The following is a 21,242-nucleotide window of genomic DNA, read 5'->3' as shown; positions in this document are numbered from 1 at the left end:
GTCATATTTAATAATATATGTCTACAGGAAAGACTGCTACCAAAATATACTAATTTTAAAGTGCACGACCCAGCAGCAAGGAATCAAGCCTTCACGATAAAATATCGCCAGGATCTGATTCGTGATCAGATATACAAGGCAGAGAATGAAATCAAAGACAACAAAACGCAACTACTTCATGCTACAAACGAGTGGAGAAATAGCAACATCGACCATAGTATCCGTACCCGCATTGAACAACACCTCGACATCCTCACAGACCAACATCACCTCAGCACTGAAACAAGGATTATCAAGAAACTAACAACATTATATGGAGGACCTATGGCAATTCCACGACCAAGAGATGGCTTCCTGAACCTTGCAGGAATTAACCTCACTGAGGACCAAGTCACTCTCCTAAATCTGGGCATAAACTGTCATGTTATGTCCAGACCGAGTGAAATGGCCCGGAAAGTAGAGTTGGAAATTCTGTTGGACGACATATTCGACCTCGAGACACAAAAGAAGGTCACTACCAAAGATACCTTACAAGCAGAACTTATTGCAGAAGGAGGAAAGAATCGAGGCAACTACAGAAGCACCATACTGTCCCCCGAGCTTAAAGCGGCAGCTAAAAGCCTTCGTGAGAACAAGGAGATAGTTGTCAGGAGAGGTGACAAGTCGCCAATATATGTCATTCTTAAAAAAGACGAATATCTGGCGAAAATGAACATCATACTCTCTGACCAAACTAAGTTCCAAAGGGTAACGAAGGACACTACAGCCGAATTAAAAGCAAAGGTCAACAAACTGATCGAAACTGTAAACGCCAAGAAATCCGGACTCCACCTGCCAAAGATCATTGGGGAATATAAACCTGGATATGCGTATGGAAATGTCAAGACGCACAAGCCTGGAAACCCACTTCGGCCAATCATTAGCCAGATACCCACACCCACGTACAGACTGGCAAAGCGACTCAACGGCCTGCTGACTCCTTATGTTCCTTGCGCCTTCAGCCTGAAGTCTCCAAAGGAATTTGTGGACTTACTGCGGGGCACACGGGCCACAGGGATAAGAGCCTCGTTGGACGTAGAATCGCTGTTTACCAACGTACCTGTGGACGAGACAATCGGAATGATAGCCGACAGAGTGTATCGTGATCCAGCCTGTACTCCTCTTGACATGCCAGAAAGTATTCTGAGGAAACTACTCCAAGCTTGTACTAAAGAGGCACCCTTCTTGAGCCCGGATGGGCACATGTATAAGCAAGTAGATGGGGTCGCCATGGGTTCTCCCCTAGGTGTCCTGTTTGCAAACTTCTACATGGGTACCATCGAGCAAAAAGTCTTAGTCGACATGAACTTGAAACCGGCCATATACTGCAGGTATGTTGACGACATTTTTACACAGGTACCTGATGTCAGACATCTGCAGAAGCTGAAGGAGGCATTTGAGCAGAGTTCCGTGCTGCGTTTCACTTACGAGACGGAAAAGGATGGGAAGCTGCCTTTTCTAGATGTAACAGTCATGGAAAAGGGCGGAGGTTTCCACACTGCAGTCTACACTAAGGAAACAAACATAGGAATGTGCCTAAATGCCAACAGCGACTGCCCTGACAGGTACAAGAGGAGTGTTGTTAACGCATACGTCGACCGTGCTCTCAGCCACAGCTCAGAATGGAAGCAAGTCGACGAAGAACTCTGTAGGGTAAGGCAGGTCCTAGTCAATAACGGCTTCTCCAATGGTTTCATCGAAGACATCATAAGAAGGAAAGTGAAAAGCCATGCAACCTCTGAAGAGACAACTAACACAACACCTATACCCCCTATTAGACTATTTTACAGGAACTTCTTTTCCACAGCTCATAAAACGGAGGAAAGGGTCCTGAAAGATATTGTTAATAGAAACGTTATCCCTACAGACAAAAATCAGAGGATACAACTGACGATTTACTATAAAACCAGAAAAACGGCCAGCCTACTCATGAGAAACTCTCCAGACACAAAACAGAACGCTTTAAAAGAGACTAATGTCGTCTATGCCTTCAAATGCCCACTTGGGGACTGTAAGCTCCAAAAAAACCCAGTATATAGGCAAGACAACAACATCTCTTTCTAGGCGTTTAACGATGCATAAGCAACAGGGCTCCATTAAGGAACATATAATCTCTTCCCATAACCAAACCATCGCCAGAGAAATCCTAGTAAACAACACAGAAATCATCGATAGATACAGCGATAGCAGGCGGCTTGACGTTTGCGAGGCACTACACATCAAGAAGTCAACACCAGCAATCAACAGCCAATGATTGCACAACTATATTCTACCCACCTCAAGACTCCGCTCCAATATAGAAGCATCAAGAAATATGGACCAATAGGCTTTCTACAAACACTTCTATTCAATACCCATTGTTTCTGTTCTGTCTTGTGTTGATACTTTTAATACCCTATTAATATCCCCTCCTGTTCTGTCTTGTGTTAATGCCACATCACCCTTCCCACCTCACTCAAATGTAGATATAAAATCAGAGATACGTTCTAATCAGTTGTGTATTTGTGAAGTCTTTGAAAATGTAATAAGTTTTACGAAACGCGCCCGTGTCGCGTCAGACTAGAAATAAAAATGAATTTTGGAGAAGTGATTTTTGATTTACCTCCAACAGTGAAGCGTAATGTACGAAAGATTGAGAAAATTCGTGTTAGAATTATTAATCTTACTTTTTCGGTCATATAATATATATATATATATATATATATATATATATATATATATATATATATATATATATATATATATATATATATATATATATATATATATATATATATATATATGCCAAACTGGAATTTTATATATATATATATATATATATATATATATATATATATATATATATATATATATATATATATATATATATATATATATATATATATATATATATATATATATATATATATATATATATATATATGCGTAGCCTCATGTTTCAGAGGTCTAGAGGGGAGTATTGTAGTCATTTCCACCGTAGCAGATGAGAATCCCGTTGCTGACAGGAGTTGGATAACCAGGTGTCTGAAGTAGACACCTGCCCCGCTCTCTGGGGGACAGAAGGTAGCCTAGTGAGTCCCCAGAGGTGCTGCGAGGTACCTGTGTTGTGGGCCTGGTGAACACTGGGGGGGTGTTAAGCGCCCTCTGCATCACCAGGGATGGCGAGTATAGAGCCGACAAGAAGGGTACTGTATAGAGAGCAGTGATAGAGTGTCACTGTTGAAACTGTACGAGGCACTGCCCTTTGTCTTCCTCCGAGACACAGTGTCACGGAGGAAGTCAGTGTGTGTATTTACTATTTGTATTTACTAGTTGTGTCTGCTAGAATCGAAGCTATTAGCTCTTGGAGCCCGCCTTTCTAACCAATATATATTTCCTCTATTATATCTACTTCATTTAGTTTCTCTAACACACACACACACATGCTTCTCCAGCAAGCAGCTGTTTAACTACCAGGTACCTATTTACTGCAAGGTGAACAGGGGTATCAGAGGGAAAAAACTGTGCCCATTTGTTTCTGTTTTGGCCGAGAATCGAACCCGGGCCTTTAGGACTACAATCCCCGAGTGCTGTTCATTCAGCCGCGAGGCCCCATGTGTATCTGTGTGTTCACCTAGTTGTGTTTTGTGGGGGGTTGAGCTTTGCTCTTTCGGCCCGCCTCTCAACTATCAATCAACTGTTTACTAACTACTTTTTTTATTTTTTTCCCCCACATCACACACACACACACCCCAGGAAGCAGCCCGTGACAGATGACTATCTCCCAGGTACCTATTTACTGCTAGGTAACAGGGGCATTCAGGGTGAAAGAAACTTTGCCCATTTGTTTCTGCCTGGTACGGGAATCGAACCCGCGCCACAGAATTACGAGTCCTGCGCGCTATCCACCAGGCTTCCAAGCCCCCCTCGTGTGTGTGTGTGTGTGTGTACTCACCTAGTTGTATTTGCGGGGGTTGAGCTCTGGCTCTTTGGTCCCGCCTCTCAGCCGTGTGTGTGTGTTTGTGACACAATCAGTGTGTGTGTGTGTGCATCAGTATGAATTAGTGTTAATTTAACGGTAATTGTAAACTAGAGCGCACTATTGTATGTTTGGTTAATTTACAGTGCAGTTGTATGATTTATTGCGAGTTTGAGTGCGTTAATATGCACGACTGTGGATTATAACGCTTTAGTATGGGATAGAGTTCTCTTTAGTGTTAAATGCAGTGTTATTTGGTGTTACAGGCGATGAGTCACAATAACGAGGGTAAATTATGTTGATTATTCTCATCGACTTGAGAATGGTCCAGGACGGACCGAAACGTCGTCGTCCCTTCACCTTCTAGTGTGTGGTGTGGTCAACTTATTTAGTGTTAAATAAGGTTTAGTGTTAGTGAATGTTAGTTGTGCACCGCAGTAAGAGGAAGCCCCGGTGAGAGGGAGTGAGAGAGTGCGGTGGTGAGAGGGAGTGAGAGTGCGGTGGTGAGAGGGAGTGAGAGAGTGCGGTGGTGAGAGAGAGAGAGAGCGCACACGAATGAAAGAGTTGTCTCCTCTCTTCTTTCTCGGCAAATGTTTTCTCTCTCTCTCTCTCTCTCTCTCTCTCTCTCTCTCTCTCTCTCTCTCTCTCTCTCTCTCTCTCTCTCTCTCTCTCTCTCTCTCTCTCTCTCTCTCTCTCTCTCTCTCTATCTCTCTCCCTCTCTCTCTCCCTCTCTCTCCCTCCCTCCCTCCCTCCCTCCTCTCTCTCTCTCTCTCTCTCTCTCTCTCTCTCTCTCTCTCTCTCTCTCTCTCTCTCTCTCTCTCTCTCTCTCTCTCTCTCTCTCTCTCTCTCTCTCTCTCTCCCCCTCCCTCCCTCCCTCCCTCCCTCTCTCTCTCTCTCTCTCTCTCTCTCTCTCTCTCTCTCTCTCTCTCTCTCTCTCTCTCTCTCTCTCCTCTCTCTCTCTCTCTCTCTCTCTCTCTCTCTCTCTCTCTCTCTCTCTCCCTCCCTCCCTCCCTCCCTCCCTCCCTCCCTCCCTCCCTCCCTCCCTCCCTCCCTCTCTCTCTCTCTCTCTCTCTCTCTCTCTCTCTCTCTCTCTCTCTCTCTCTCTCTCTCTCTCTCTCTCTCTCTCTCTCTCTCTCTCTCTCTCTCCCTCCCTCCCTCCCTCCCTCTCTCTCTCTCTCTCTCTCTCTCTCTCTCTCTCTCTCTCTCTCTCTCTCTCTCTCTCTCTCTCTCTCTCTCTCTCTCTCTCTCTCTCTCTCCTCCCTCCCTCCCTCCCTCCCTCCTTCTCTCTCTCTCTCTCTCTCTCTCTCTCTCTCTCTCTCTCTCTCTCTCTCTCTCTCTCTCTCTCTCTCTCTCTCTCTCTCTCTCTCTCTCTCTCTCTCTCTCTCCACAGCTCCGGTCATCCACACATAACACCCCACCGAAGCTATTAGGGTAGTGGGGACGAGGAGAGGATGAAAGGCAGGAGAGAGAGAGAGAGAGAGAGAGAGAGAGAGAGAGAGAGAGAGAGAGAGAGAGAGAGAGAGAGAGAGAGAGAGAGAGAGAGAGAGAGAGAGAGAGAGAGAGAGAGAGAGGACAGAGGAAGGAGGAAGAACTAGATGATGGGTGAGGTTCAAGAAATGATCTACTCCCCCTGCCCCGTCTTTTACCCGTCTTCCCCGTCTCTGTTCATGTTTACATCTCTACCTTCCCCGTCGGTATATCTGTCCTTTCGTCAGCCAGTATATCCACCTAGACCTTTATATACCGTGACTTACACAACTTGACAAGTGTCCAGGACTTGATAACGGTACAGGACGGACCCAAATGTCCTTTCTTCATTTTCACAGGTTAAGTAATAATTGTAATTACGAAGCAATAAGATGCTTATCTTAACATACTAAGAAGGTTAGGTAAGGTCGGTGTTTTCTATGAAGCTTTTCAATGTAAACTAAAATATTCACAATCAATTAGTATGTCACATATGCACTTATTTAATAAGTCAATATTGACTGTACGCAAGTGCGAGAACGGGTTGCATTTTCACATATGTAGGTTGGTTATGTACTCTTCTGAAGCGTTACTGTGACTCGGGGTCTGAATGGGACTCGACCCAAGGTGGTGTTGGGTGAGACAGAGTCGCAGGGTACTCCCAAGAGCAAGGAACTAGCTGCCGCACGCCTCCTGGGAATTGTTGTTTAACATTCAGCTACTAGGAACCAAAAGTTCCAAGTAGCACGGGCTATGGTGAGCCCGTTGAGGACTTACCTGGCACCAGGAGCGGTGTAGTGCCTCCAGGGAAGCTCTCCGGTGAACATATCGTAAGCCTCACCTCATCTCTCTCACCAGCAGAGATTACTGGCCCCTGGAGAGGGGGGAGGGAAGGCTCAGGAGGATGGGGTGATGGGGCAAAGGGAGGGAGGAACTGGGAGGGGGGGATATGGGATGGAAGAGGGGTAATGGATGGGCGTGTGATGATATGCTAATGGGGTAAAGAAAGGGGTGAGAGTGGGTTAAGGGAGGGAGAGAGAGAGAGAGAGAGAGAGAGAGAGAGAGAGAGAGAGACAGACAGACAGACAGACAGACAGACAGACAGACAGACAGACAGAGACAGACAGACAGACAGAGACAGAGAGACAGACAGAGACAGAGAGACAGACAGAGACAGAGACAGAGAGAGAATAGGAGTGGAAATGGTATTTGATATGACAGGAGACAGGCGCAGTGTGGAAGAGCAAAATAAACATGGAATAGACCAATAAACCCGCCAAATGAACATGAGAGGAAGAGAGAGAGAGAGAACGACAAAAACAACATAAAAAAAACGCAGAGAAACGCAGTCAGCGGAACGGAAAAAGTCTGATAAAACAGAAAGAGAGATAAAGAGACAGCAAGATGGAAAACGTGAGGCAGGAAAAATGCAATCGGGTGTGCTGGTTATCAGAAGTGTGTTGACCAGACCACACACTAGAAGGTGAAGGGACGACGACGACGTTTCGGTCCGTCCTGGACCATTCTCAAGTCTGTCACTATCAGAAGTGTGATGCCAGTGTAGTGAAGATGGTGCTTACTTAGATGTACTCACCTCTGTGTGATCGCGTACCCGTGCTTTACAAGGCCGAGCTCGGTTCTTGGTCCCCCGACCTTCCGGGTGTTCTTCATATAATGCAATGACTCAGTTCCCAGGTTGATGTTATGATGTTCGCCTTGAACATTGTGCATCAAGGACTTCCTCGGCTAATATATTCCACTTACTGGCCCAGTCTGGCGCTCAAGTTCTTCCTGACGTGTCTGTGGCCCTCTGGGCTGCGTCTATATCTCTGTGACGTGTCTGTGGCCCTCTAGGCTCCGTCTATATCTCTGTGACGTGTCTGTGGCCCTCTAGGCTCCATCTATGTCTCTATGACGTGTCTGTGGCCCTCTAGGCTCCGTCTATGTCTCTATGACGTGTCTGTGGCCCTCTAGGCTCCATCTATGTCTCTATGACGTGTCTGTGGCCCTCTAGGCTCCATCTATGTCTCTATGACGTGTCTGTGGCCCTCTAGGCTCCATCTATGTCTCTATGACGTGTCTGTGGCCCTCTAGGCTCCATCTATGTCTCTATGACGTGTCTGTGGCCCTCTACGCTCCGTCTATGTCTCTATGACGTGTCTGTGGCCCTCTAGGCTCCGTCTATGTCTCTATGACGTGTCTGTGGCCCTCTAGGCTCCGTCTATGTCTCTATGACGTGTCTGTGGCCCTCTAGGCTCCGTCTATGTCTCTATGACGTGTCTGTGGCCCTCTAGGCTCCGTCTATGTCTCTATGACGTGTCTGTGGCCCTCTAGGCTCCGTCTATGTCTCTATGACGTGTCTGTGGCCCTCTAGGCTCCATCTATGTCTCTATGACGTGTCTGTGGCCCTCTAGGCTCCGTCTATGTCTCTATGACGTGTCTGTGGCCCTCTAGGCTCCGTCTATGTCTCTATGACGTGTCTGTGGCCCTCTAGGCTCCGTCTATATCTCTATGACGTGTCTGTGGCCCTCTAGGCTCCGTCTATATCTCTATGACGTGTCTGTGGCCCTCTAAGCTCCGTCTATATCTCTATGACGTGTCTGTGGCCCTCTAAGCTCCGTCTATATCTCTATGACGTGTCTGTGGCCCTCTAAGCTCCGTCTATATCTCTGTGACGTGTCTGTGGCCCCTCTAGGCTCCGTCTATATCTCTGTGACGTGTCTGTGGCCCCTCTAGGCTCCGTCTATATCTCTGTGACGTGTCTGTGGCCCTCTAGGATCGGACTATACCTAGTCGGACTATTCCGACTATACCCCCTCCTTTTGCTGTTCTTAACCAAGAACAAATTTGTTTTGTCTAGTTTGTCAATTATCACCGGTATCTTGTATGTCGTAATCATGTCCTAACAATATTTCTCCTCTGCCCCCCCAATCTTTCGTCGGAGCTGATGGTGCTGTCAAGAGAATTGTGCTGATAATGACTTACAAAATAACATCATATATGATAATGTAAACAACAACAACAACAATAATAATAATGATAATGATAATAATGATAACAATGATAACAATGATAACAATGATAATAATGATAACAATGATAACAATGATAATAATGATAATAATGTGTATAATGTTCACGGGATAAGAACGGCGAGGCGGGGTATTCTTAGAGGCTGTGGAGGTGCTTAAAGGAAGCCCTCCAGCCCGACGTCTTCCTGGAATTCGCCTGTGAAAACTTTGAGAGTTTGTTTTTATCCCAGGAACGGGGACTAGGGGGGAGGGAGGATTTTGAGGAGATGGGGGAGAAGGGTGAGGGGGAGTGTGGGTAAATGGAAGGGGGAGGAAGGGAGATGAGCAGCATCCTGGGAGAAAATGCTAAGTAGGGAACGGGATTATGAGTAATTCAGACACGCAGGCACGCTCATATGCGCACGCACGCACATATAATCACCACATGTGTGTGTGTGTGTGATGGTCACATGATCACCACATTAAAGATTCTCAAAGGAATTGATAGGGTAGATAAAGACAGGTTATTTAACACAAGGGGAACACGCACAAGGGGGCACAGGTGGAAACTGAGTGCCCAAATGAGCCACAGAGATATTAGAAAGAACTCTTTTAGTGTCAGAGTGGTTGACAAATGGAATGCACTAGGCAGTGATGTGGTGGAGGCTGACTCCATACACAGTTTCAAGTGTAGATATGATAGAGCCTAATAGGCTCAGGAACCTGTACACCTGTTGATTGACGGTTGAGGGGCGGGACCAAAGAGCCAGAGCTCAACCCCCCCTCAAGCACAAATAGGTGAGTACAACTAGGTGAGTATATACACACAGACTCACACATATTATACCTGGAGCCTGACGGCTGAGTGGACAGCGCTCTCGGGTCGTAATCCTAAGGACCCGGGTTCGATTCGCGGCAGAGGCGGAAAAAAATGGGCAGAGTTTGTTTCACCCTGATGCTCCTCTTCATCTAACAGTAACCAGGTACCTGGGAGTCAGACAGCTGCTACAGGTTGCTTCCTGGGTGTGTGTGTGTGTGTGTGTTTTAGAGAGAAATATATATGTAGTAGATATAATAGAGAAAATAGATTGGTTAGAAAGGCGGGGTCCAAGAGCTAAAAGCTCGATTTTGCAGCTACAAATAGTAAATACACACACATACACTCACCACGAAGCATCATTTGTCTAACTGCAGATAATTCAGGAAACAATTTTTTTTTAGTTTTGATTATTTTTACCGCCCGCTGCAACAATTATGAGAGAGTTGCCCACTCATTCCTCTACCTGCCACGAATAGTAACTGGTTAGGACACGCTGGGATATTAACAGGCTGGGACATGGGCTGGCTGGGACATTAACAGGCTGGGACACGGACTGGTTGGGATATTAACAGCCTGGGACATGGGCTGGCTGGGATATTAACAGGCTGGGACATGGACTGGTTGGGACATTAACAGGCTGGGACATGGACTGGCTGGGACATTAACAGGCTGAGACATGGGCTGGCTGGGATATTAACAGGCTGGGACATGGGCTGGCTGGGACATTAACAGCCTGAGACATGGGCTGGCTGGGACATTAACAGGCTGGGACATTAACAGGCTGGGACATGGGCTGGTTGGGACATTAACAGGCTGGGACATGGGTTGGCTGGGACATTAACAGGCTGTGACATGGACTGGTTGGGATATTAACAGGCTGGGACATGGACTGGTTTGGACATTAACAGGCTGAGACATTAACAGCCTGGGACATTAACAGGCTGGGACATTAACAGCCTGGGACATTAACAGGCTGGGACATTAACAGCCTGGGACATTAAGAGCCTGGGACATTAACAGCCTGGGACATGTGGGGAAAATGACTACTGTTATATACCAAATAAGGATCTGTCACGGCATGCGTGACGTTTTGTCCAGTCACGCGTGACAAAAATACTGCAGTGTGTATAACGATCATATATGAAAAGAATGCTAATGTTCTCCACTGCAAGATAACTACCGTTATCGTTCTTTATATAACCGTAAATTTGTTTAATTTATTCATTATCAATGCCAGTACCTCGAGGATAAAGTTTTCCTAGAAGAGATAACAGATTGATATCGTAAACAGTTTTCCTGGAAGAGTTAACAGATTGATATCGTAAACAGTTTTCCTGGAAGAGTTAACAGATAGATATCGTAAACAGTTTTCCTGGAAGAGGTAACAGATAGATATCGTAAACAGTTTTCCTGGAAGAGGTAACAGATAGATAGCGTAAACAGTTTTCCTGGAAGAGGTAACAGATAGATAGCGTAAACAGTTTTCCTGGAAGAGTTAACAGATAGATATCGTAAACAGTTTTCCTGGAAGAGGTAACAGATAGATATCGTAAACAGTTTTCCTGGAAGAGGTAACAGATAGATATCGTAAACAGTTTTCCTGGAAGAGGTAACAGATAGATATCGTAAACAGTTTTCCTGGAAGAGTTAACAGATTGATATCGTAAACAGTTTTCCTGGAAGAGTTAACAGATTGATATCGTAAACAGTTTTCCTGGAAGAGATAACAGATAGATATCGTAAACAGAACCGTACATCTATATAATGTTAATGAAATACAACAACGTTCCGCATTCCGAATCGTAATGAAACGCATAGAAATATACTAGGCTTAAATATTCTTCTGCAAATACGGTTTATTAGAAATTGTATCAATATAAATGAATTGCCAGTATTGTTATTAATTACTAGTTAAAGGGTTCTACAAATGGAGCCTAATTATTAATGCACCAGACCTGCATCAGCCCTATAAAGAGGGAATTAATTAATTGCCAAATAAATGGAACAGTAACCCAGGGGACGCTCCACATTCTGTCCCATTCTCACAGCTCCTGAACTTGGTACCTTTCGTACCACATTTGGTACACTTTTTGCTGTACTAAGCGTCGATAATTTGGTAGTCTTTGTAATTTTACTAGTTTGATCGAAGGGCCAAGATATGAAATTAAAAATATTCGATTACAACAATAAAAATCATGATTTTATTAACTTGTCCACAAATTCTGATTCATAAGTTTCATGCCGGTGTTGACCACGTACAGTCCATGACGAGAATTCATGGTAATTGGTGTTATTGACCCGTTAATGTGATCAACCAGACTGTGACTCATAGGTCAGGCTGCGAGCAGCTGTGTTCAACAGCCTTGTTGACTAGTTCCAGCAACGAGGAGGCCTTGTCGAGGACCGGGCCGCGGGGACACTGAAAAGCCCCGAAATCATCTCAAGATAACCTCAAGATGAACACAAAATGTCTTAACAACATCCTGCTCGACGAACGACTGTGTGAGTGGATCGTTAACAAATAGACATGAATAAAGCATTCTGTCAATACTGTGAATATGTAATTCATGGGAGTATTCTCCAGGGCGCAAAGCCAGGGTAGGTCGATATGGAGAAGCTGTTACCCATGCAGCAGGTCCCTCAGCTCTCTCCCACGGTGTAATCTGGGAGTATTACACACATAGAAAGGTACAAACTTTCAGGAGTAAGTGCGGAGATAATAATATGTTCCGCACATTATTATCCACTGTCATGATGACCCTTTTGTCACTGCCTCGTCCTTTCCCTGCAGCTCAGAGAATATTGTCCCAACTTAACATAAAAAGAGAAACATCGATCAAGTATTAAAACCTAAACAAAAAACGCTTGGGAGTACCGAGTGAACGGGTTCGAATCCTTCTCAGGGCTCTTACTAATTTTCCCAAAACCTAAATTACTAATGCTCTTTTACATACTAAAAAAAAAAGTATATTGCAAGAAACAGATTGTACTAAACACACACACCACCATTCCACCTGTGTAATAAGGTCAAAGAGGAGCAAGTGGATAAGGTGGCAGAGGCTGCCATCTAAGCCAAAGGTATGTAATATATATATATACACATATTTGACTGTCTTCACCGTATTACTAGCATATTGTATTGTTATAAATGTCATTCTTATTTGTATGTCACACTGCAACGTTGGAAGTTTTTCTGCCAAATTTGGTTCAATTTAGGTTGTAATTTTGATATGTTCACTAAAATACTTTTAACACCCCTGCCACTCACTAGCCACCCAGCACTAGCGAAGGGTAGACTTGCCAGTCAACACTCGCTTAATATACCTTAATTATCTCAAAGTAATTAGTGCCTACCGCTCTCCTTTCCCCGGGGCAATCAGTCTTGTCTTAAATGCCAAAGGAGGAGAAAATATATAACACGTCTCTCAGAGAATTAACGCAACATTATGGGGGGTTCATAGAATATATAAGGCAGCGTCTGGGATGCTCTCGGACGTAGGTTCGAATCCTCGTCACGGCCCTTGTGGATTTGTTTAGGAGAAAATATATATATTTTTTTCGGCAAGATACATCACCAGCTGCTGGTGCAAGCTGCACACACACACACGCCGCAAACATCAACCTTATATCAGATAAACTTGCCATTTTGTTAAGTTGAATGTCACTAACATCAAAGGGTTTCTTTGACAAACTTGTCGCTATTCTTGTTATGATGTAAACTAACAACAGAACGACAGTAAGTTTATATTCTTGATAATTTTTGCCAAGTGAAGATAACATGAAATATTGAGTGATTTATAGGCGAATCAGTCAGTAATATACCGTTAAACTTGTTAATAAAATAGACAAGTTATTTGTGTGGTTAAATTTAGGAGAAGCATCCAGTTGCCTTACTGACAAAAGACAAGAGCCACGTCATCTAAAAATTTTATTTTAGTTTCCAGAGCATGGGCAGCCTAGCATGGGCAGCCTAGCATGGGCAGCCTAGCATGGGCAGCCTAGCATGGGCAGCCTAGCATGGGCAGCCTAGCATGGGCAGCCTAGCATGGGCAGCCTAGCATGGGCAGCCTAGCATGGGCAGCCTAGCATGGGCAGCCTAGCATGGGCAGCCTAGCATGGGCAGCCTAGCTTGGGCTGGCTAGCATAGACTGGCTAGAACACTGACTGACTTGAAATATGAGTTGAATTTATGAACAGTAGGGCTGGACTGGAAGGGCTGGGCAGGAGTTAAGAATGGCTGGGTTTTGGGCCGGTAGTTGGGCGGAAAATCTGGGGTTTGCTTGTGAAGGTTTGGGTGAGGACTGGGACCCTTATACTCTGTCAGACCTGAGTTATCTGGACCAGGTTGTATCAGACGCATATCAAGACCAGTTGACGTCAATGCAGGCCTAAAATCTCTAGTTATCTTATATATATATATATATATATATATATATATATATATATATATATATATATATATATATATATATATATATATATATATATGCAACAATGATCACAAAAACACTGATCCAAGTATGCAGAATAACCACATATGAAAAATAGAAAATGCTATTTTCTTACATAAATGAAACATAAACTTACATAAATGAAAAAATAGCATTTTCTATTTTTCATATGTGGTTATTCTGCATATATATATATATATATATATATATATATATATATATATATATATATATATATATATATATATATATATATATATATATATATATACCCCCAGAAATGACATGAGAGAAGCCCATGACATCACCCTAACAAGAGAAATGTTAAATAAAAACACTTGTATAATAGACAAAACCCAAGATGTAAGAAGATTACAAATTCTTGAAGCAACCCACATAAAAATAGAACAACCTACCATGAATACCTAAATTTCGGAACTATTTACTCTTCCCACCATGAGAGTAAGGACAAGACCAGAACATATATATATAATATAACTGAAAACTCCACACCCCAGAAGTGACTCGAACTCAGACAGCCAGGATCACTATGCAACTGGCGAACACGGTTCCTTAACCACTTGACCTTCCGTGACTGTACAAAAGACGTTGTACACAATGCATGGCCTTGTGTAGCCAGTAGTAATGTGTTTATTAACATGAAGGTACGCGGGCGCTAACAGACACACATACTGAACTAAGTGTCCTTAACTAAATATTTTGTCGATTGACAGTTGCATTGAGTTATTTTGAACAGACTTTACGGTCTGTACGTACCTAATTGTGCTTGCGGGGGGGGGGGGTTGAGCTCTAGCTATTTTGTCAGGCTCTTTGGTGTACATGTGTACGTGTGTGTGCACTAAAATTGTACCCTCTGTCATTTTGAATCGTTCCGTATCATTATGAAAATAAGGCAACTAACGACCTTGTTGGACTGAGGCAGTTTTAATTTGCGTGTGTCGCCGTGACGAGGCTCCGCGGAGGCTGTCAGCGACTCTAAATGGTCCGTCACTCAAGAGTGGGGCTGAGTAATCAATCCCATTGCTGAGCTTGACATGTTGGAGTTGTCACTCACACCAACCACCACGCATTGGTGTCGTCGCTGCCCGGCGGCGCGTGGCTGATGTTCCTGCTGATGTTCCTGCTGATGTTCCTGCTGTTCCTGCTGTTGCTGCTGCTCCTGCTGTTGCTGCTGCTCCTGCTGTTGCTGCTGTTGCTGCTGCTCCTGCTGTTGCTGCTGTTCCTGCTGCTCCTGCTGTTGCTGCTGCTCCTGCTGTTGCTGCTGTTCCTGCTGCTGCTGCTGTTCCTTCTGTTCCTGCTGCTGCTGTTGTTCCTTCTGTTCCTGCTGCTGCTGCTGTTGCTGCTGCTCCTCCTCCTCCTCTTCCTCCTCCTGCTTCTCCTCCTCCTCCGTCACCCGCTGTCAGCAACTTTATGCGGGGTATAACTTTGCGAGGGATTTTTAATTGCCTTTCATTGTTCAGAGCGACTCGTGGTAAGAATGGGAGGGAGAAAGGTAGGGAGGGAGCAAGAGAAGGAGGGAGGGAGGGAGGAATGAAGGCAAGAAAGTTGGGATGGAGTGATGGAGGGAGGGGGAATTATCAGATGAAAGCGCCAAGTCATTACGACTATATAGCACTGGGAAGGGGTCGGGATAAGGATTTGGGATGGGACGGGGGAAAGGAATGGTACCCAACTACTTGGAAGGTCGGGAATTGAACGCCGACCTGCATGAAGCGAGACCATCTCTCTACCGTCCACCCCAAGTGGTTGGACAGGGAGTGATGGACAGAAACTGACTTTGCTGCTATTGAGAAACTGTAAAGCTGACAGACAAGGCCATAGACCCCAGGACTGAGAGGCCAAGTCATGGGGTAAGCTATACTAAGGAAGCAGTATCTGACACTGAAAGAACGGGAAATACAGGAGATATGATCCAGACATACAAATTACTCGGACCGGTACATTGGGGCTGAGTTGTCTTGTAACGAGAGGGCAGAGGGGCGAGCCACAGGGGTGAGCCACAGGGGTGAGCCACAGGGGTGAGCCACAGGGAGGGAGCCACAGGGGTGAGCCACAGGGGTGAGCCACAGGGGTGAGCCACAGGGGTGAGCCACAGGGGTGAGCCACAGGGATGAGCCACAGGGGGGGAGCCACAGGGGTGAGCCACAGGGGTGAGCCACAGGAGTGAACCACAGGGGTGAGCCACAGGGGTGAGCCACAGGAGTGAACCATAGGGATGAGCCACAGGAGTGAACCACAGGGGTGAGCCACAGGGGTGAACCACATGGGGGGGGCCACAGGGGTGAGGCACAGTGGTGAACCACAGGGATGAGCCACAGGGGTGAACCACAGGGGTGAACCACAAGGGTGAGCCACAGGGGGTGAACCACAGGGGTGAGCCACAGGGGTGAGCCACAGTGGTGAACCACAGGGATGAACCACAGAAAAGAACCACAGGGGTGAGCCACAGGGGTGAACCACAGGGGTGAGCCACAGGGGTGAACCACAGAAGTGAACCACAGGGGTGAGCCACAGGGGTGAACCACAGGGGTCAACCACAGGGGTGAGCCACAGGGATGAGCCACAGGGATGAACCACAGAAGTGAACCACAGGGGTGAGCCACAGGGGTGAACCACAGGGGTCAACCACAGGGGTGAGCCACAGGGGTGAACCACAGGGGTCAACCACAGGGGTGAGCCACAGTGGTGAGCCACAGGGATGAACCACAGTGGTGAGCCACAGGGGTGAGCCACAGTGGTGAACCACAGGGATGAACCACAGAAGTGAACCACAGGGGTGAGCCACAGTGGTGAACCACAGGGGTGAGCCACAGGGGTGAGCCACAGGGGTGAACCACAGGGGTGAGCCACAGGGGTGAACCACAGGGGTGAGCCACAGTGGTGAACCACAGGGGTGAACCACAGGGGTGAGCCACAGTGGTGAACCACAGGGGTGAACCACAGAGGCGAGCCAAAGGGGTGAACCACAGGGGTGAACCACAGGGGTGAGCCACAGAGGCGAGCCACAGGGGTGAGCCACAGTGGTGAACCACAAGGGTGAGCCACAGGGGTGAACCACAGGGGTGAGCCATAGAGGTGAACCACAGGGGTGAACCACAGTGAACCACAGGGGTGAGCCACAGTGGTGAACCACAGGGGTGAACCACAGAGGCGAGCCACAGGGGTGAGCCACAGGGGTGAACCACAGAAGTGAAATACAGGGGTGAGCCACAGGGGTGAGCCACAGGGGTGAACCACAGGGGTCAACCACAGGGGTGAGCCACAGGGATGAGCCACAGGGATGAACCACAGAAGTGAACCACAGGGGTGAGCCACATGGGTGAACCACAGGGGTGAACCACAGGGGTGAGCCACAGGGGTGAACCACAGGGGTGAGCCACAGGGATGAACCACAGGGGTGAGCCACAGGGGTGAACCACAGGGGTAAACCACAGGGGTGAGCCACAGTGGTGAACCACAGGGGTGAGCCACAGGGATGAACCACAGGGGTGAGCCATAAAGGTGAACCACAGGGGTGAGCCACAGGGGTGAGCCACAGGGGTGAGCCACAGGGGTGAGCCACAGGGGTGAACCACAGAAGTGAACCACAGAGGTGAGCCACAGGGATGAGCCACAGGGATGAGCATATATATATATATATATATATATATATAACTGAAAACTCACACCCCAGAAGTGACTCGAACCCATACTCCCAGAAGCAACGCATCTGGTATGTACAAGACGCCTTAATCCACTTGACCATCACGACCGGACATAATGAGGTGATAGCCGAGGCTATTTGAACCACCCCACCGCCGGCACTCGGATAGTTATCTTGGGCATAGCATTTTACCAAATCACCTCATTCTTTGGGGCAACACGTGAGGAACACAAATGCGAACAAGCCTGAATGGTCCCCAGGACATATGCAACTGAAAACTCACACCCCAGAAGTGACTCGAACCCATACTCCCAGAAGCAACGCATCTGGTATGTACAAGACGCCTTAATCCACTTGACCATCACGACCGGACATAATGAGGTGATAGCCGAGGCTATTTGAACCACCCCACCGCCGGCACTCGGATAGTTATCTTGGGCATAGCATTTTACCAAATCACCTCATTCTTTGGGGCAACACGTGAGGAACACAAATGCGAACAAGCCTGAATGGTCCCCAGGACATATGCAACTGAAAACTCACACCCCAGAAGTGACTCGAACCCATACTCCCAGAAGCAACGCATCTGGTATGTACAAGACGCCTTAATCCACTTGACCATCACGACCGGACATAATGAGGTGATAGCCGAGGCTATTTGAACCACCCCACCGCCGGCACTCGGATAGTTATCTTGGGCATAGCATTTTACCAAATCACCTCATTCTTTGGGGCAACACGTGAGGAACACAAATGCGAACAAGCCTGAATGGTCCCCAGGACATATGCAACTGAAAACTCACACCCCAGAAGTGACTCGAACCCATACTCCCAGAAGCAACGCATCTGGTATGTACAAGACGCAACGCATCTGGTATGTACAATGAGGCTATCACCTCATTATGTCCGGTCGTGATGGTCAAGTGGATTAAGGCGTCTTGTACATACCAGATGCGTTGCTTCTGGGAGTATGGGTTCGAGTCACTTCTGGGGTGTGAGTTTTCAGTTGCATATGTCCTGGGGACCATTCAGGCTTGTTCGCATTTGTGTTCCTCACGTGTTGCCCCAAAGAATGAGGTGATTTGGTAAAATGCTATGCCCAAGATAACTATCCGAGTGCCGGCGGTGGGGTGGTTCAAATAGCCTCGGCTATCACCTCATTATGTCCGGTCGTGATGGTCAAGTGGATTAAGGCGTCTTGTACATACCAGATGCGTTGCTTCTGGGAGTATGGGTTCGAGTCACTTCTGGGGTGTGAGTTTTCAGTTGCATATGTCCTGGGGACCATTCAGGCTTGTTCGCATTTGTGTTCCTCACGTGTTGCCCCAAAGAATGAGGTGATTTGGTAAAATGCTATGCCCAAGATAACTATCCGAGTGCCGGCGGTGGGGTGGTTCAAATAGCCTCGGCTATCACCTCATTATGTCCGGTCGTGATGGTCAAGTGGATTAAGGCGTCTTGTACATACCAGATGCGTTGCTTCTGGGAGTATGGGTTCGAGTCACTTCTGGGGTGTGAGTTTTCAGTTGCATATGTCCTGGGGACCATTCAGGCTTGTTCGCATATATATATATATATATATATATATATATATATATATATATATATATATATATATATATATATATATATATATATATATATATATATATATATATATATATATACATTTTTCTGGCCTGATGCTTGGCTTGCATGGCGACCGAGGGATAATGGTTGGCAATATTTCACGAGCAAGGAGCAGGCAGGAGACTTTTAAAGTGGTGCTGGCTTGGGAGGGTGTGTGTGGGGGGTTGTGGAGGGGAAAGGGGGGGGTTGTGGAGGGGAAGGGGGGGGGGGTGAGAAGGCAGAGTGGGTGGATGCAGGTGGGTGGATGGCTGAAGAACCACCTTCGGTCCAGTGAGGAGCGGGCTGTGTGTAAAGGTGGATGTTGGGTAATGGTTGTAATGATTGTGGTGGATTTGTTGGTTGTTTGGATGGATTAATGAGTGGACGAATAGCTGCCTAGATTGATGGGTGACTGGCATAATAACTGGCTGGGCTAATGGATGGATGGATGGATGACCAGTGTCTAATTGCCTGGTTGCATGATGTCTATCAGGATGTTTTTTCATTGGTGGAATTATGAATGTATAGATGGATGGTTACCTGTTGGATGGACGGATGTATGGATGGATGACTTGATACATGAATGTATGGATGAATGGCTTACAAGCTGGCTCGATGGATGTCAGCTAGGAATGAAGGCTGGTAAGGCAGGCTGGTGAGAGAGGCAGGCTGGTGAGAGAGGCAGGCTGGTGAGAGAGGCAGGCTGGTGAGAGAGGCAGGCTGGTGAGAGAGGCAGGCTGGTGAGAGAGGCAGGCTGGTGAGAGAGGCAGGCTGGTGAGAGAGGCAGGCTGGTGCAGGCTGGTAAGTAAACAGGTTAACGGACCTAGGCTGTCAATTAGGGAGGCAGGTAGACAGTCTGAATGAGAGACAGACTGGCAGGCCGGCCTGCACGACTGTGCACTCAGGAATCCCCAACAAAGGCAGTTCTTCTCTCCTGTTGTGGACGATGTTTTGTTTATTATCTGCGAGGAGTAGGAGGAGGAGGAGGAGCGCTCTTTCCTTCTCTCCTAAGCAACGACGGCCGAAGAGAAATGAGAAACAGTGTCTTGTATTTCCACTGGTAACAGTGGAAATACAAGACCTGCTGCATGGGTAACAGCTTCTCTCCCCCCATATCAACCTACCCTGGCTTTGCGCCCTGGAGAGGCCACTCCAGACCGACAACTCCATATATATAGTCTCCTGAGACTGATGGATGCCTACTACTAACAGTGATCACTGAATAGACGAGAGATAATTGTTGTAATCCTGTTTACAGAGATCAGGAAGATAACACAGGTAGATAGATCTGTTGTAACTGTTGGTAACAGCGATTTACAAACAGAGAAGGGGGGGTCCATCTGTTGTTACACCCTCTGTTGGTAACAGTGATCAGCAAGCAGACAACGGGAGATCTATTGCCGTTGGAATAAAGGTTTAATTACATATTTTAATTACGGAAAGTGGAATTAACAGGGTCGGTAAATGAGGTCATTCGAGGCCTCACTTAGCGAATCAGTGTAAATGTACCTAAAGCATTTACATCAGTTGGAAAATATATATGTTTATTTGCCCCCTTCTGAATGTAAATAATTACCGCGCTGGTGTCCTAAATTACCTTACTGGGACGAAAATAATGCTCGGTAATTTTCCCTCTTTCGACCAATGGTTACAGAGAGTAAACATTGAATGAATTATTTTCCTGTTGTTTCTTTCCCCTTTCATCTTTACTGTCTGTTTCAACTTGCGTGTGGCTCTCTTGTCTGTCTGTCTGGCTGTCTATATCATGTCTGTCACTTCAGTCTTGTTTCTTTTTGTGTCTCTTATGTCTGTATTTTCCCACTCTATCTCCCTTTTCTAATCCCATTCGTTTATTCAGTTCATGAGAGCCAATTACTTATTATATCTTTCACTCTAGAAACCAAGTCCATTTTGTCCAACATGTCCATTTTGTCCAACATGTCCATTTTGTCCAACATGTCCATTTTGTCCAACATGTCCATTTTGTCCAACATGTCCATTTTGTCCAACATGTCCATTTTGTCCAACATGTCCATTTTGTCCAACATGTCCATTTTGTCCAACATGTCCATTTTGTCCAACATGTCCATTTTGTCCAACATGTCCATTTTGTCCAACATGTCCATTTTGTCCAACATGTCCATTTTGTCCAACATGTCCATTTTGTCCAACATGTTCATTTTGTCCAACATGTCCATTTTGTCCAACATGTCCATTTTGTCCA

Source organism: Procambarus clarkii, chromosome 94 (assembly GCF_040958095.1).
Source record: "Procambarus clarkii isolate CNS0578487 chromosome 94, FALCON_Pclarkii_2.0, whole genome shotgun sequence".
Taxonomy (NCBI): Eukaryota; Metazoa; Arthropoda; class Malacostraca; order Decapoda; family Cambaridae; genus Procambarus; species Procambarus clarkii.
The sequence above is the reverse complement of the archived record's forward strand: the minus strand, read 5'-3'. Positions refer to the sequence as shown.